Source organism: Lygodium microphyllum, chromosome 8, assembly GCF_053477565.2.
Source record: "Lygodium microphyllum isolate KBCC chromosome 8, Lygodium_microphyllum_v1.1.10, whole genome shotgun sequence".
In the NCBI taxonomy this organism is placed as follows: Eukaryota; Viridiplantae; Streptophyta; class Polypodiopsida; order Schizaeales; family Lygodiaceae; genus Lygodium; species Lygodium microphyllum.
In genome coordinates, this window is record NC_141142.1 from 73,570 (window position 1) to 88,092 (window position 14,523).

The 14,523-nt window shown below is 41.2% G+C and overlaps 1 pseudogene; it reads left to right on the top strand.

Moving 5' to 3' along the window:
• The window catches only part of LOC148031877 (uridine 5'-monophosphate synthase-like), a 37,802-nt pseudogene extending 29,128 nt beyond the window's left edge, over positions 1-8,674 (top strand).
• The last annotated feature ends 5,849 nt before the right edge of the window (positions 8,675-14,523 follow it).

Sequence of the window (14,523 nt, forward strand, 5' to 3'; positions counted from 1 at the left end):
GAGATACCCTTAGTTAAATCATTTTGTGCCAATTGTGGGACTTCAAACCAGATAGTTGCTCCACACCTCTTTTCTTTTTCTTTATGAAGGCTCCCTTGAGACATCTCATACATCCTGTGGGTGTTCAAAAGCTACATATTTGTTTCTTCACTATTTTTTCATCGTTCTTTGACAACATCCAAGGTGCATGGGATAGCTCAATCTTTCCTCTGGGTCCAATGCGTGGCCAAGCTCATCTCATGCGACCAATGTTACGTAAATCCTCCCTTACATTGACTGAATCATGAGCCCCTATCAAGTGATCCCATAATGTAGATACAACATTTTTGAATATGTGCATGGGGTTCAATAAGTGATTGATCTTGAGTTCAGTCCAAATCGAAAAATGAAAAAATATAGAGAACCTAACAAACAAACAATATATTATGTAAACAATTCGTCATGCTAAATACTTTAAAGTCAATCGAGAGAAATGCACTTCTTACCGACTCATGCCGAGTGGAGGATGGCTGTCGGCATTAATCCATCTCTCCTTCCAATCTCGAATGGTTAGATATTGTGGAGTCATTCCATTAGTAGAGAGAACATATTTGGGATGGTCAATATGAAGAAATTGATGATGATTGTCATAGATAACCTTCTTTACACGTGCCGACCTAGAGGAAACTAGAGAGGGACCGCAAATAGGACATGCATGATATCCTGATGTGGTTAAAACTGAACAAACAAGTGAATTAATAATATGAAATTGATTCAAGTCTTGAATTTCAAATATAGAGTTATATACATGTACTTGAACACTCTCCGTATCTTGGAAAGTCATGCATGGTCCACAACAACATGGCCTTCAACGTGAAATCTCTAGAGGATGCAGATGCGCTTGTATCTTGCACCTCAATACCTTCCCATAACATTTTTAACTCTTCAATCAAAGGCTCTAAGTAAATGTCCATGTTTTTTACCTTGTGCTTTCCAGGAATCAGAAGGGACAACATTACAGATTCCTTTTTAATTGCCATGGATGGAGGAATATTATAGTTCACCAATACCACTGACCATACACTGTATGATGTGCTTTTGATACCAAATGGATCGATTCCATCCATACCTAAACCAAATCTCAAATTTCTTAGCTCTTCTTTGAAAACGGGCCACAAATTATCTATATGTTGCCATGCCGGTGTGTCTGCAGGGATCCTCCATTTTCCATCACTTGAACGATGACTAGCATGCCATGACATGAGCTTTCCAATAGACTTACACTTGAACATAAGTTGAATACGTGGAACAATCGAAAAATGTCGCAAAACCTTACAAGGCACATCCATTGACTTCATCTCCACTTCGTATCTTGTTTCGCCACAAATAGGACACTCTCGTGCGAACTCATGAATCCCACGAAATAAGACACAATCATTAACACATGCATGGATCTTGACATAATCGAGGCCTCCTAGAGATGTCAAGTAATGTCTTGCTTGCTCTCTCTTAGTTGGCAATTTGTTTCCTTTTGGAAGCATTTGTGATAATAACCTACATATATTTTTAAAAGTGAGTTAAAAAACCACCAACATATATTTGTGTCTGATTTTAAAATAGAATAATTAATATTATGATTCATAAGCCAAACTGAATTGATATCTACTTCAATAACGCATTCAAACTGACACTACTCCATCCATAAATTGTTTGCAAGTTAAGTATCTTGAGGGACGCACGAAGAACGGAGTATGTACAACCTTCATACAATGGAGTACATGACACTACGTATAGTGAGTCATCTGGCTTCGTAGAGTGACCTTCTCCTTGAACCGGTTGCGAAAATAGATGGTGTACCATGTTGTCCAAAATCTCATCCTCTACAACTTGATGAGGCATTTCATGAGGGCTACTATCATGGTCGTCAGTCTCCACTCTTCTTGAAGACTCTGCCTCCTCGCGTCAACATTTTGCAGTCTCTCGACACCTGGGAGGGAGCATTTGAGAATATGGCACCGCATCCTGCTCAACCACAAAAGGGAGTTTCATGTACGTTGATATATATTGAGTAACATAGACTAGTAATCTTAGTGTTAAAAAAAACAATGAATACCGGTGATTTTTCTCGGTCCCATTCTCCATACATGCTGAGGTGTGACATTACAACTCGACGTGCTCGAAAAATACACCCTCAACAATGATCACACATGCATTTAATTTTTCATCGTAGCCATGCATCTCGATTATGAAGATGTAATGTTTCATCCTCACTTGAGGATGTGCTCGTTGACTCATCAGCATGCACTGCACTAGGTGATGACGATGACATGATTAAACCTAATTCATGACAACATCAAATTTGTTATTCATATGTTTACATAAAAACTTCAAGTTGGTGTATTAATTATTCTAAGATCTCAATTTTAAATACACAAAACTTATTATAAATACATAAAAACTTATGATAAGAACTTACTGTCAAAACTTATCTTAAAAATAAAAACTCATGATAAAAGCTAAATGCACGTCTATGCCTGCGTTTACCTACGCGTCTAAATTTGCGCATCTAAATTTGCGTCTATAAGCGTGTTTAGGTAAACTTAGACGTGCATATACACGCGAAAATAGACGCAAAAGTCAAAATTCAAAAGATACTTGAATCATTTCTTTTCAAACTGCGCCTTTCCTTTCTTGTATTTTTTGCACGTTCTGAAGCTCGAGTTTAGCCGACATGTAGTCTAGTCTCTTCATGCCTCACCTCCTCATGACTCACCTCTTCTTTCACTTCAAAGAGACAAGAGGGAAAAGAAGAAAGCCAAGGAGAGGAAGAAAGAGAGAACAAAAGAGAGGAGAATAAGAGGAAGAAGAAGCAAAGAGAGGAGAACAAGAGGAAGAAGAAGCAAAGAGAGGAGACAACAATAAGCAACAAGCAGCAAGGGAGAGTAACTCACCAAGGAGAGGAAGAAGGAGAAGGAAGAAGCGCCACCACCCGTCCACACCAAAGACCCAAGGTGAGTCCTCTCTCTCTCTCTCTCTCTCTCTCTCTCTCTCTCTCTCTCTCTCTCTCTGTGTATTAGGATCTATGATTGAACTTCTTATAGCACAAATAAATCATGGATGGCGGTTGTCGAATTGAAATCAGCCGACTGAGCACGTTTGACAGTGCGTGTAGATTTCAGTACAGATGCAGACATAGACGCGCAGCTATGTTTGTTGTCATCGCGTCTGCAGTCGCGTATCCTAGCGCGTGTATTCTGCCTCTCAGATGCGAGAATACATGAGCTCTACCCAGAAGCTTTGACTTCAGAGTCACGTCTCCAGACGCGTATATTCTGTATCTCAGACGTGAGAAAGCCATTGTCAATGGGTGAATACTTTCTGCCTGAACCAGGAACTATTTCCGAAATCACTTCTGACAGTGAGATAGAAGCATGGATGTACTGCTCTCCCTGTTACATGGCCATAGCAGAGCTAGAGACAGAGGCAGAAGAGGAAACAAAGAACCTGTTCTTCTCTTACAGAGCTCCTACAGAAGCAGAGCCAGAGACAGAGACAAAGATAGAAGAGGATGAATATGATATGGACGAAGAAGGTTATGAAAGCGAGATGGAAGAGTCTATCCCACTTGCAGAGGATACATTTGAAGAAGAAGGTCCAGAAGCATCAGAAGCAGACGAGCTCATGCTATGGGACAGAATGGCGATGGTACCATTTGGTCTGGTAAATGGATCTTCTCATATGCAAAATCTTTATAAGAAATGGATTAAGAAGAATAAGCTGTCTTTCAGCAATGGCTCATGCCGTCCTAACCCATCCTTGCCAAATAAAGATGATGATGATGCACCGTGCCAACAAGCACCAGTCTCACCAACCCAACAGAAATCAGAGGGTCCCTGTTATGTGACATTCCTAGATGTGTCATCAGAAGATGAGTCTTCGATCCAAGAGGTAATTAATCTTGAAACCAAGCCCGAAACGGCCCTAATCCCATTTCAACATCTCCAAGAGCAACCTAAGTCTCCACCAAAAGAAGAAGTTGGTTCTAGTGGGACATCAAAAGAGGATACCACTCCTTTGAAGGAGTCAGATCTGTACCCAGAAGCAGTCCGCAGGACCTTCATTCGTGAAGTAGAAGGTGAAAGGCTGTTAACTTTTGTGGATGCAGATGGCACTAAATGCCACTTGAAGGTGGGTAGCAATATCCCAGAAGAGGAGTTGTCAACCTTGTACAACTTGTTGAAAGAAAATTTGGACGTGTTTGTGTGGTTCTACAAAGACCTAAAGGGGATTGATACCACAATATGTCAGCATCATATTGACTTGGAGCCTGGTGCCAAGCCAGTACGGCAACGACAGAGGCGAATGAACCCGAATTATTCCACATTGGTAAAAGCAGAGCTGTTGAAGCTTCTGGAAGTCGAGTTCATCTATCCAGTGGCAAATATTGAATGTGTTTCACCCATCATGGTTGTACCCAAGAAGAATGGCAAGCTTCGTATATGTGTGGATTTTCAAAAGCTCGATTCCAAGATGAAGAAGGATCACTTTCCGATTCCTTTTACAGACCAATTGTTGGACACGGTGGCAGGACATGAGCTTTATTCCCTTCTGGATGGGTTCAGTGGATACAACCAAGTCCAAATCGCAGAAGAAGACCAGTCCAAAACAACCTTCACCACAGAATGGGGGACCTACGCTTATCGAGTGATGCCGTTTGGGCTCTGTAATGCCCCTGCTACTTTCCAGCAAGTCATGATGGCCGCATTCCAAAATCATCTGCACGACTTTATTGAGGTATATTTGGATGACTTCTGTGTCTATAGTTTGATTCGTGAACACTGGGGACATTTGGAACGATGCTTTGACCGATGCTAGGAGTATGGGATTTCCCTCAACCCCGACAAATGCATTTTTGGGGTCTCTTCTGGAGTTCTGTTGGGCCACATTGTCTCTGCACAAGGGATATCAACAGACCCTGCAAAGATCGAAAAGATTGCAGCTCTGACAGCACCCACCAACCTCAAACAGCTGAGGGGATTCTTAGGCCATGTGGGTTACTCTCGGGGGGGTCACCTTATAGAACATGTAATATACCACGTGAGTTCAAAAGAAAGGGTATTTTTATTATGTTGACTTACAGTTTTCCTAAAACAGAAGGGGTTTATAAATGCACCTCATGTAAAATTTACATTAGGGGTCTTTTTATTTAAAAAAATTCAGAAGCATACTTTTTTAGGGAGACAGGGGGGGGGGGGGGGGGGAGGGGGTGTGTGGGGTGGTAAGGGGATGAGTGGGGGGAAGATGGGGGGAGGGGAATCAATACTTAAAGGCATATATATTCTCACGAGACAAATGTTTACAACTAGCATGTGGGAGGGGGGGGGGTGGATTCTATCATAGCTTTTCATCAATGTGAATTTACCTTGTGTTCACATTAAAATCTAGAAACTTCCAAGTTTGAGGATTATAGGCAACATAGGTGCTTTTGTTGGGTGAGGCAAAGCATTCATAGTTGTTCCCTCTCCTTGCAATTTTATTGGCATTGCCTTTTAGGGCATATGCTAGTAAAATGGTGCGTGGCAAGGTAGTGCATGGCTCCAAAAAATTAGACACACTTTATTCAAGTTAAGTGGCTCACTATCTTGAGTAAAGTGGCCCACTTTATGAGTTATGAGTTGTGGATATTGGAAAAAAAGAGTCCTTAAAATTAGGCATTGACTACATCAAGGCATATTAGAAGTGTTGGGGGAGGGCAATCAAGAGGTTTCTCAACTCACTCAACCTTGTAAACTACCATGGATAGTGGTCGAAATAGAAGTGGTACAATAGTGTAGTAGTAAATCGCATCTTAGTATGGATAGCACCCCCCCTCTTTGCATAGAAGGCAAGAAGATCAGCCAATCATTGTCTTCCACTCATGTTAAGAAGCCACATTTGTAGAATCTAGGCTCAAGGATTATGGCTTTTGTAATGAAGATGTCATTGTGCATGATTTTCTTGGTTCTCTTATTGATGCTAAGGAAGATAATGCAGCTACTAAGTTGGATTTTCATCACTTTAGACATCGGTATATTTCCTATATCTTGTAGTGGAGCATATAACCTAAAGATAGGATCAAATTCATAATCTTCTTCTTCGTAGTCATCATCTTCCCCCAAGCGTGCTTTCTCTAGAACATTCCAAATTGACAAGTAGGAAAAGGAGACAAATACAATACAACTCAACTTTATCCATTGGGCCTGGTTTAGAAACAAAGCAATTAATGGTTTTTGTGAATTTTTTCTCAGTGGAAATTCTTGAATCCCTGCTCAAAACAAATGCTAGGGCTTCCATATGGGAGAAGAAGTAAACAAAAAACTATAGCTTGAGGAGTGTTCACCAAAAATCCAAGATTTAATGTAAAGTGAATTGAAAAAATTTCAAAAATACCCTCAATTTTTAAAGAAGAAGGTTTTAAACCTTGAACCCTTGAAAATTTTTAGTTATAAAAATGAAAAAATACATGTAATTTGATTCAAGAATCCTTCCAAAGTTATAAGTTAAAGGTTTTTGTATTTGCTACCAAAAGTATTTTTCATGAACACTGAGACCGGGATATTTTGCTACTTGTGACATTTCATAAATAGAACCAACAATCATTCTTTCATAATTTAAATAATTCTGCTAGTTAAGATGTGGTTGCATTAATGTTGTGTGTTACAAATAACGTAACCTTAGAGCTACAAGGGTATACTCAAAGTATCGAAATCTACTTGTTTGACATCAGTTTGTTGAGCTAACACAGAGAGAGAGAGAGGGCAAGCGAGCCACCATGGACATCTCTCCGAGCTCGACAAGCTTGTGCTAGCTCTTCATGAGGCTGAGGCAATCAAATTCAGGAGCTTCAAGCTCAAGAGCGACATCACCTCCCCCAGATACATCAACCTCCGTTTCATCGTCTTCTTCCCTGACGTGCTTGTGCAGGTTGCACAGGCCATCTGGTGCACCGTTTCCTCCCTCTACTTCGACGTCATCTGTGGCGTCCCCTACACTGCACTCCCCATTGCCACCGCCATCTCCCTCGCTCGGGCCGTTCCCATTGTCTTGCACCAGAAGGAGGTCAAGGACTACGTCACATGCAAGTCCATCGAGGGCGTCTTTTGCCCTGGCCAGTCCTGGCTAGTCCTTGAGGACCTCGTCACCAGCGGCGCCTTTGTCCTCAAGACTGCCGCTCCGCTCACTAATGTCTCACCGATGCTATTGTGCTGATCAACAAACAGTAGGGGGGCCGTGCAACCCTGAACCAGAATGGCGTGAAGCTTCATACTGCGCTCGAGCTGATTCAGATGGTGGAGGTGCTCGTGTAGCATAGGAAGCTAAACGAAGATGTGGCTGCCTCTATGCAGCAGTTTTTGGCAGAGAATCAGACTTCCTTGCGAGGTCCAGCACAAAGGCAGGTTCCCCATCCTCCTAAGAGCAGGATGTCTTACAGCCAACGTGCTCTTCTTGCACAGAACGCAACAGCAAAGAGACGTTTTGAGCTCATGGAGAGGAAGAAGAGCAACTTGTCATTGGTTGCAAATGTGACACAACAGAAGAGTTGTTGGTTATATCTGAAAAGGTATGTATAAGCTTTTTTCATCAAGATGAGGATGGTAACTTCTTGTCTTCTGTCTGATGCTATGGCCTATTTATGTGGCCCTTTCCACTCACTTAGTATTGTTGTATTCGATTACATCCACTTGGAGAGAGGGAGACTGAATGCACTGCTGGTCATCACACATGTTGGTATTTCTGTAGCACTGTACTGTACATCTGATGCTTTCATTTATGGATCCTATTGCCCATTCATCATTCGCTTTTGAGTTCTTGTTCTTGACTATTTTCACGATTTGTCTTTTATCACTTCTGTTCATTTGTGCATTCTCACATAGTATAAAAAATGACTGTTTTGGCTGCTGTATTTACATTGATTACATGTCTGCAATCTTTGCATTTGCTGCTTCCCAACCTGCTTCATGTTGGGTGACCTATTTACCTGCTAATCTGAGCTGATGTAACCTACATTTTCTACTGTGGAGCTTCTTCTACAGCTGGATGACATCATTCTTGAATCATGAAACCTGTTTTCTATTGTTATAGATGGCTGCACCTTGTGTTTTTGCTGCTACACCTGTTGTGGAGAGCTGGGACTGCTTTGCAAAGGCTGATTACATTGTTGCCTGTGGTTGTGATCCCTTACTACTCCACTGTTTGGGTTGGTATCTGTGCTTTTTTGATTGTTTGTGTGAGATTGAACTGCGAGCTAATTGTTGAATTCTTGTGTTGTTCAGGATGATTGACCTGAAGTGCCCCATGTTTCTCTCTCTATTCTCTATTCAGTTAGAACAATAGTGAGATTTGATGGTATAACTTAACCAATAACACAAGCAATCGATCAATGTGAGCTTTTCTGTCCTTTACATTGATTTCAAGTTACATAATTGGAAAACACAACAGTTCAAGGAAAAACAAAATGTATGCCTTTTAATTGTTCCTTGGAACTTAAATATACTAACACTTCAAGTCCAGAGACCTTCTTGATGCAATAATTTGCTCCACATTAGTACAATCATCTAGACAAAGAGGAGCATTTCTTCAAGGAGCTGTCTGATTGGACCTGTGTGTGGTACAATTGAAGCCATCTTTACATGTTTCGGTTGTATATACTTATCTGGTGGATGCTGTCATGTGCAGGTTATGTGAGTTTACTATTGTAAAGGCCTTGGTTAGGAACATCACCACAATATTCGATCAAGGCAGTTGCAGTACGAGTTATGAGAGACTGAGGTATTCATCATCACTTGCCAAATATGTAATTAGGCCCACCTCTTAACTAAGGGCAACAAAAGACCACAGCTAGGCTGGGCGGAGACAGTTGTCAGTGCATTAGTTAGTCAAGTGCATCTATGTCTAGTAGGTGCATTTTTTGCATCTAGAAAAGATGAGGTTGTCTAATAGGCTAGATGCAAAAAATGCACCTACTATAGTGGTTGCACTTATTGCATCTATGTCTAGTAGGCTGCTCACTGGAGTGGTTGCTAAAGCAGCCATTGGACAGACTCCAGAGTTAAAATATTATGTCAAAGGGATATTGGAGAATGTCAAATTCTTCATAGTGCTATTTGGTATTATAGAACACCAAGAAATCATAGGTTCAAAGGGGTGTTGAAGGGGGAGTCTCAAAGTATTGTGATCATCCATCATTCTTATGTGGATTATTGAACTTGTTTTCCTCTTTGTGGTGTCGTGGGCTTGAGATGTGAACATTGCTTGACCTATTTCAGCTTGTGCAAGGCTAGGATTTTGGTGCAATCTAGACAAACTTGTACTTAGAACCATCTCCTTAACTTGGATCACAATTCAATTGTTATGTTTGGGGTCTTTTAGATGCTAAATATTTTACTTGCAAAGTCTATTTGGATTCTTGAGTAGAAAGTTCAAAAGATTATCAATCTTGTTGTGAGAAGGGTCACTTCTAAGGAAATGCTAGGGCAATAGAGAAGGCACAATTTTTACAAGGCATATGGCAATACAATCTAATTGAATGCTCAATGAGAGAAGAGTGTATCAAAATGAAGTATGTACAAGGAGGCCTTTGATCTTCATGTCTGGAGGGCTAGGATTGGAGGTGAGTTGATGGAGTTAGAGATGTTGGAAATAGCTCCAAGAGGATGTTGCATTGAGACGAATCCCAAATGTAGTAGCAATAGTTAGACAATGATGATGGGGCAACTTGCACAGGCTAGAAATGGTGACATTTGAGAATGTGTAGTAGTGGATCACTTGAAAAGGGAAATGATGAGCAACATGTTTTGTAGAAAAGGATCATAGGATGTAGGTAGCCAAATTGTTTTGTGAGAGGGCATAATGGAAAGGAAAGTGAACTTGGAGAGAAGTCTTAGATGGGGGCTATTTTAGGATAAGCTAGGCTAGCTTCATTACTTTGGTATCAGAGCATTAGTTTTGATCCAGTCAGAAGTCATTTTCATGCATTAGATCTAGTTACGGTGACTAGGGAGTGAAAACCATAGTTAAAAATTAGTCATAGGAGTTAGTTCTTCCATAACCGTGGTCACACATGGAGATTTGTCACAAACTATGACTAAGATGGAGGTTCTTGGCATGAACTAGTGGATAATGGCGGGCTTCAGCTATTTTGGCAGGTTGTGACTAAAATTTTGACCAAAATCTTGGGTAACATGGACAAAATGAAAGCTACAGTCTTTAATGGAGACCAATCTTGAGTTACTTTTTTAAAAGACAGGGTTTCTTCTCTTTCTTCCAACTTTCTTTCATAGATTTCATGGAAAATTTCTACTCCTACCTTGATTTTATGACTTCTACCTTGCAAAAGCATTCCATACCAAGCTTCTTCATCAACTAAGCTTGCCAACAAGCATCATTTATGGTGGTTTTGCTTCAGATGTGTTGCTTGGTGTGGAGCTTTTAAAGTCTACAAGCACCATTTATGGAGGTTTTGCTGCTTCAGCTGTGTTGCTTGCTGTAGATCTTTCAAAGGTGTCAATGCACAAGAATTGTTGTTCATAGGGAGCTAGCTTTAAATATTGATGAAGGACAGGTAGAAGGTATCTTATACACTAAGCTTCCATCCCAGAACTGCACCCAGGAGAGACAGACATTAATGAGTTCAGGGGCAAACAAACCGTTCACTGTGTTCTATCTCATCAAATCAAGAGGCACTTGATCATTGGGACGCCATTTCTGACTGTTAGCTTTTATTCCAGACTGCACACAGGAGAGACAAACATTGATGAGATCATGAGTTCATGATTAGTCATTCCAGAATTGCATGCAATGGCAAATACGATGAGGAGATTGAATAACTGGATAGATCATAAGATCTTCCTGTTCAATGTCACATTCGGGCGGCCATTCTCCAGATGATTCATGTTTGGCTTCAGCTACTTGTTCCTTTTCTTAGTAATCCTTCTCCTTTTCCTTTGCAAGCATACAAAGAAATCTGGACTAATGAGGCATCCTTTTGACCATCTTGCATCTTTGCTCGCCTTGACGTGGAGAAATTTGGACTGATGATGTATTCTTTGACCGACTTGCATCTTTGCTAGCCTAAGTCTGCGTCTTCCTGACAAGGGGAGTGTTCTGGCAAGAGAAGACGTCGAGTCCCGTAAAGGATGGATAAGTAGGTATTGGAGAGGATGAACCTATTGCAGATGGAGGTGCAGGAAATTGCTTCCCTTCACATCTCGATTGGAATTCTTGTGGCCATAAATGAAATGATTTAAGACGACCTCTGTGTTGTTTGTTTTGAGCACAGATTGGTAAGGAAGCATTAAATGTCTCCAAGGCAAGGCCAGAGTGGTTTGCTTGCATTTGGGGTTTGATATTGCAGGATTGGCAAAGTAGCGTTAATTGTTACTGCAGGACTGGCAAGGCAGCATTAATTGTCTCCAAGGCAAGGCCAAAGTGGTGTGCTTACACTTGGGGTTTGATATTGAAGGATTGGCAAGGTAGCGTTAATTGTTACTGCAGGACTGGCAAGGCAGCATTAATTGTCTCCAAGGCAAGTCCAAAGTGGTGTGCTTGCACTTGGGGCTTAGGGAAGGAGGAATAGGGGTGCCATCGCCTGCCCCTACTTGGGAGGATCCTCCGAAAAACTGCCATGTACCAAGTAAACAACCAAAAGATTGCTCTCAGGAGGTTTTTCCTTACAGGATATGGCAAAGTCTGATGTTATGGAGGTCTTACTGAATGATAATTGTATTGATACATTATCTCAAATTCTTCCTAACCATCATAAAATGTCATTAGGATTTTCCATCATCAAGTGGATAGGTGTATAGGTCGAAGGCCCTTTACGGCCTCAAATAGGCTCCATGTGCTTGGAATGAGAAGATATACTCGTTTCTCCAAGGGAAGTTGGGGTATTGACATTCCTCTTCTGATCTCTAGTTGTATATCCACACCTTAGTTGGAGAGCATGCATTGTTCGTGCTTTATGTGGATGATTTTATCTTGATAGGTGACATATCTAGAAGGTCATGTAGACTAAGGAGGCACTACATGAGGTGTTCGAGATGATAGATATCGGTCTTCTCCATTTCTTTTAGGTCATAAGATTTACTAGACTCCAAGGGGGTTTTCATCTCCTAATAGTTGTATGTGTAAGAGCTTTTGGCCACATTTGAGATAGATGGATATAAGGCCATTTCTACTCCTATGGATCCAAACTAGAAAGCTATGGCCTATGGAAATTCACTAATGGTGGATGCTTCCCTCTATAGACATTTGATTGGGTCCTTGATTTGGCTTCTTAACACTTGGGTTGATTTATGCTTTCATGTAGGTTTGTTGGCTAGGTTAATTAGTGAACCCAAGGTGGTTCATTGAAAGCTTGCTATGAGGATTTTGTAGTTTCCGAGGGGGCGTTTGATCTTGTACTCATTATCCAAAGGGTATTGAAGATTCACCTTTGGTTCTTACGGGTCGGATGGATTCAAATTGGGTTGGAGATGTTGATCAATGGAGGTCAACCAAGTGTTATCTGTTGGAGTGGCAAAAAGTAGCCCACAGTTGCCCTTCCTTTCAGAAAGGTGGAGTATAGAGTAGTCTTCTACCATATGTGACTCAATGTCAAGATGTGTGATGATGCAGAGAGAGAGTAGGGTTTGCGGACATAATGTGTGTACAATAAACACTGAGAGAGAAGAGAATCTTAGAAATACAAGAAGAACATGGTGATAATGCACTAAATCATGCTATGAGAAGAAAAATTGATACAACAGAGCGGAAGCTCTAAAGATGGCTAGTCGTAAAAGTAATGAAGTCAACATACTTATGTATTATTCTTTTTTATAGCATACAACCTTTATCATACTACACAATCCAAATGTATAAGACATGCTTTGGACATGTGGATCTTGGAGTCTTTTGTGTATAGCTCTATGTTACAATGCTATTGTAAAAGTTTCATAATATTAACATCATGTTTGGATATCCATCTTGGATCATTGTGAGACTTCCATGGCTAAAATACTATAGTATTATGTTTTAATTTGAATTGTACAGAAGGGGCCATGAGAATGCACATTCAATTTGAATTTTAGATTTACAGAGGGGATATAACTATTGACTTCAAAATTCACAAAAGGGGTATATAAAATAGTGAAAAAATTTTAAAAAGGGGTTTTTTAAGTATCCTTTGAACGCACGTTATATAGAGGGCTTCTATAAGGTGACCCCCCCGAGGGGTTACTATAGAAGGTTCATAGCTCATTTTGCAACAAAGGCAATCTCCTTGCACAAGCTTCTGAGGAAAGATGCAAAGTTTGTTTGGATGGAAGAATGTGACAAAGCCTTTAACACTCTAAAGCAGTGTCTGATTGAGGCACCCATTCTGCAACCTCCTGATTGGACGAAGGAGTTTCATGTACACACTGATGCATCTATTGAAGGCATAGGTGTTGTCCTATGCCAAAAGGCCTCCTCGAAGCTGGATCAACCCATCTATTACACAAGCCGAAAAGTCACTGATAGGGAACGAAACTATACACTGACAGAGCTGGAGTGCTTGGCAATGGTGTTTGCCCTAGAAAAGTTTCGCCACTACCTCCTATCTACCCACTTTAAATTTTATGTGGATCACGAGGCCCTGTCCTTTCTGATGAACAAAGCGGATGTAAAAGGACGAATGATGAGATGGCTCCTTCTATTCCAGGAGTTCGACTTTGAGGTGATTACCAAACCTGGCTGTTCCCATGTTCTGGCAGATCATCTGTCGCGTATCCCACAAACTGCAGACGAGGAGCAGGATGATCCAGACCTCCCTGATGCTTCCCTATTCCTAGTAGAAACTGTAACCCCTTGGTATGCAGACATTGCCAATCTACTAGCAACCCAATAGTACCCTCCTGGTATTTCTAGTCGAGAGAGGAAGAAGCTTATGTTAGAATCAGCCCCCTACACCCTGCTAGGTGGTGCATTGTACAAGAAAGGCAAAGATGAAGTGCTCAGAAGATGTGTTGCAAGAGATGAGATTGGGATTGTTTTGAAGGCTTGCCATGACGAGCCATGTGGAGGCCACTTTGCAGGAGAAGCTACAGCCAAGAAGGCTCTGCTAGCAGGATACTGGTGGCCTACCCTTCATAAGGATGCATATGATTACTGTAAAAGATGTGATGCTTGTCAAAGAATGGGGAAACCCACCAAGACAAGTGCCATGCCACTGCAACCTATCCTTCCTTTAAAGCCATTTGAGAAGTGGGGCATCGACTTCGTAGGTCCAATCAATCCTCCCACCAGAAGGAAACAAAACAGATACATCCTCGTATGTACGGATTATGTCACAAAGTGGTGTGAAGCTAAAGCCCTAAAGCGGGATGATGGTAACAGCATGGCCCTGTTCATGTATAAGAATATCATCACCCATTTTGGCAGTCCCTTAGAGCTAGTAAGTGACAAAGGCACTCATTTCATTAATAAAGTCATGGAAGAGTTGACAGAGTTGTATAAGATCCGCCATCGCAAGTCCACTCCTTATTACCC